The sequence below is a fragment of the Centropristis striata genome, chromosome 8 (genome assembly GCF_030273125.1).
Source record: "Centropristis striata isolate RG_2023a ecotype Rhode Island chromosome 8, C.striata_1.0, whole genome shotgun sequence".
NCBI classification, from domain to species: domain Eukaryota; kingdom Metazoa; phylum Chordata; class Actinopteri; order Perciformes; family Serranidae; genus Centropristis; species Centropristis striata.
In genome coordinates, this window is record NC_081524.1 from 16,694,018 (window position 1) to 16,698,633 (window position 4,616).

A 4,616-nucleotide genomic window follows, 5' to 3' on the forward strand; every position below is an offset into this window, starting at 1 on the left:
AAAACTCCAAAATCAACACTCATCAACTCAAAATTATTAACACTGAAAAAACAACACTACAGATTTTTGCTGTGTAGGGTAGCCTCTGCCACCAGTATGAATGTGTGTGTGAAAGGGTGAATGAACGCAGTCTGTAGTGTAAAGCACTTTGAGTGGTCGCAAAGCGACTAGAAAAGCGCTATATAAGTGCAGGTCCATTTACCATTTACCATTTACACGACCACATGATCACATGACCACATGATCACATGGTCACATGATCACAGAGCTCTGATAGGAGCCTCCACAGTGTTTGAACCAGTCTGCTTCAGGCTCCAGATCTCTGATGATGTGTTGAGGTCATGCTTTTCCATGACTGCTTTGATTTAAGTTACTAAAATGCAGTTTAAGTTGGATAATTTTGGTTTTGCTAATTGAAGCTTGTGTTTTGTTGGAACTTTATGTAAACCAAATGGTTATGTATGTTTAAGTATTTATTACTTTAATCATTTACTAGGTTCATTTGAATGGCTTTGTCTGTTTGAAAGTAATGGTAACATTATTCTTTAGAAAAACTGTTTAGATGTTTATTGGGATTTTTCAAGACTAATGCCTGTCTTTTCTGTTTATCTTAAAGGTTATCAACCTGTTTCATCCCATTCTATAATAATATATTCTATAATAATAATTCTGTTTAAACCATCAAACCCAAAACCATCTTCAAGAAAATAAAAAAAGAATAATAAGTGGAATCGAGTTGTCCTTTGCATCCTTCAATGATTGTTCGAGCAGTTTTTCAACTTTGGGTCAGAAGCAGACAGGAGTTGACTCTGTGGATGAGATGAGACGTCTGGTTCAGATGGAAGGGAGAGAGAAGAGACTCTGAGTGGGGAACCTTCTCTCCATACGCTGATACAGATCATCCCCCCCATCAAACAGAGAGAGGGAACAGAAAAAAGAAAAGGGGGATTTGTGCGAGGGATTATATCATGAGTCAGAGGGAAGGCAATGAATCAGGTGTTTCAGCAGCTTGTTCAGAAGTGGGATGTGTTTGAGGTGTGGTCTCTGTTCTGTTCCTTGATAGATAAATTATATATCTGGAGCGCCTACCAATCCATAAACACTCAGATATGATGACTCAGTGATTTATGTCACTGTCTCAACACTGCAAAAAAAAAATGTGTCTAAAACCAGATAAAAACAGTAAATCTGAGGGAAATGATCTTGCTGCATGGACAGATAATTTACCTTGACAAGATTTCTGAAATTAAGATTATTTAATCGAGAAATAATCATGTTGAACACTTAAAATAATAAATGAACTCTTAAAACCAGATAAAGTAAAGCTGAGAGCAGTGATGAACTGGCCCGAGCAGAGTGACCAGGGGCCGGTATTTCAAAATTTGTAAGCCGGATCAGGATAATCCGGATAACGAAATCCTCCTTTTCTCAGTCATGGATCAAGGTGATCCTGCTGACTTTATCTGAGTATTTCAAAACATTGGCAGAGTGGATCACCGTGACGTCCATGTGGGCGGATCTGGATTTCCAAATCTTGTCGTGTCTCCGACTCTGGGATCGAAACATGGCGGACTACCTGACGAAAGGAGCAGTGAGCACCACTTTCACGTCAAAAGTGTAAGTTAACAGTCATCTAATGTGTAGCGGTTTTAAGACCATACGAACGCCAACCAACATATCATGCTAGCCAACTTCTTGAATTGTCACCTAATTAAAACCAGGCCGCAGCGATCTCTAATTGAGACGCGGCCGTGCTAACGGTAGCTAACTCCGCTTCATTGACTGGTGTGTTAAGTAGCTAGCGGGCTAGCGAGGTAGCTGCTTTGTTGATTAATTTTAGTCTATGGTTTAACTTATAAAGGAACTAATCGGACGTACATCATACCTTAACTCTTTAAACTAACACCAACTTGTTTAGAGTTTATTAGCGTTACATTATTGGCAACACGGCAGACTTAAAAAAAAAATCTGCTCCATGTGTACCGAGCAGGCTGCTGCAGTACTTAGGAAACGTTACACGGTATTAACTATACGGGTCATTCAGAAGTGTCAGAATGCTCCAGTAATGCTGGTGATGATGTCATGCTTTGTGTACATAAAGATATACTCATACACCTTCTCTTTCTTACTTTCAGAGTCACTCAGCCATGGACCTCTCAGCTATTAAGGACAACCGGGTCTCTATGAGTGATGGAAATCCTTGGAAACACTTTAATTGTATTGATCCATTCAATGTTATTGGATTCTGAATAAAGTTATTGAAACTGCTTGAAATTGTAATTGCATTACTTTCATGCTATATAGCTTGGTCAGTGACACAATAAGAAACATTTTTCATCCTAATTTGTCTCCCTTATATAGAAGACTCTCACTAAACATAATTATGGTCATTTATAGCAAAATATAATCTGATTTGATGAAGTAGAATAATCAGTTTGTACACAAACACCTTACTGCATGTTTTAAAAATCACATTCAAGCTATTTCCAGACATTTTAAAGGTACATTTTTAAGTTTGACAGAATTTGTCTTCAATAATCAGAAGCATGAAAATATACCTTGAAAGTGCTTCAATGTGCTGCATGATATATTTACAGCAATTTCAGAAAGTGGGGTCAAATATTTTACTATGCTTTAAATTTCTTTCAATTAGGCTACTTTAATTATTAAAAGTAAAACACTAACACTTGATTAAGTGAAATGAACATCTTGACTAAAAATATCTAGGAGAAGTGGAGCTGAGACTTTGTCAATCTAAGTGAAATCCACCTCTGAGGTGGATCAGGATGATCCTGAAATTTTGGTACCAAGTTGATCCAGATATCTGCCTTGAGTTTTGAAATACCCAAATCCAGCCTTTTATCTGGATTCAAGGGAGGATTGGATTACCGGAGCGGAATCCTGATCTTCAGGATCAGGGTTATCTGGATCCGTGTTTGAAATACCCAGTTTTCAGATCAGATCTAGATTTAATCCTATCCGACCAGGATAATCCTATCTGATCACTTCTTCTGATCACTTCTATCTGATCAAAATTTGTAAGCCGGATCAGGATAATCCGGATAACGAAATCCTCCTTTTCTCAGTCATGGATCAAGGTGATCCTGCTGACTTTATCTGAGTATTTCAAAACATTGGCAGAGTGGATCACCGTGACGTCCATGTGGGCGGATCTGGATTTCCAAATCTTGTCGTGTCTCCGACGCTGGGATCGAAACATGGCGGACTACCTGACGAAAGGAGCAGTGAGCACCACTTTCACGTCAAAAGTGTAAGTTAACAGTCATCTAATGTGTAGCGGTTTTAAGACCATACGAACGCCAACCAACATATCATGCTAGCCAACTTCTTGAATTGTCACCTAATTAAAACCAGGCCGCAGCGATCTCTAATTGAGACGCGGCCGTGCTAACGGTAGCTAACTCCGCTTCATTGACTTGTGTGTTAAGTAGCTAGCGGGCTAGCGAGGTAGCTGCTTTGTTGATTAATTTTAGTCTATGGTTTAACTTATAAAGGAACTAATCGGACGTACATCATACCTTAACTCTTTAAACTAACACCAACTTGTTTAGAGTTTATTAGCGTTACATTATTGGCAACACGGCAGACTTAAAAAAAAATCTGCTCCATGTGTACAGAGCAGGCTGCTGCAGTACTTAGGAAACGTAACGTTACACGGTATTAACTATACGGGTCATTCAGAAGTGTCAGAATGCTCCAGTAATGCTGGTGATGATGTCATGCTTTGTGTACGTAAAGATATACTCATACACCTTCTCTTTCTTACTTTCAGAGTCACTCACAGACATGGACCTCTCAGCTATTAAGGACAACCGGGTCTCTATGAGTGATGGAAATCCTTGGAAACACTTTAATTGTATTGATCCATTCAATGTTATTGGATTCTGAATAAAGTTATTGAAACTGCTTGAAATTGTAATTGCATTACTTTCATGCTATATAGCTTGGTCAGTGACACAATAAGAAACATTTTTCATCCTAATTTGTCTCCCTTATATAGAAGACTCTCACTAAACATAATTATGGTCATTTATAGCAAAATATAATCTGATTTGATGAAGTAGAATAATCAGTTTGTACACAAACACCTTACTGCATGTTTTAAAAATCACATTCAAGCTATTTCCAGACATTTTAAAGGTACATTTTTAAGTTTGACAGAATTTGTCTTCAATAATCAGAAGCATGAAAATATACCTTGAAAGTGCTTCAATGTGCTGCATGATATATTTACAGCAATTTCAGAAAGTGGGGTCAAATATTTTACTATGCTTTAAATTTCTTTCAATTAGGCTACTTTAATTATTAAAAGTAAAACACTAACACTTGATTCAGTGAAATGAACATCTTGACTAAAAATATCTAGGAGAAGTGGAGCTGAGACTTTGTCAATCTAAGTGAAATCCACCTCTGAGGTGGGATCAGGATGATCCTGAAATTTTGGTACCAAGTTGATCCAGATATCTGCCTTGAGTTTTGAAATACCCAAATCCAGCCTTTTATCTGGATTCAAGGGAGGATTGGATTACCGGAGCGGAATCCTGATCTTCAGGATCAGGGTTATCTGGATCCGTGTTTGAAATACCCAGTTTTCA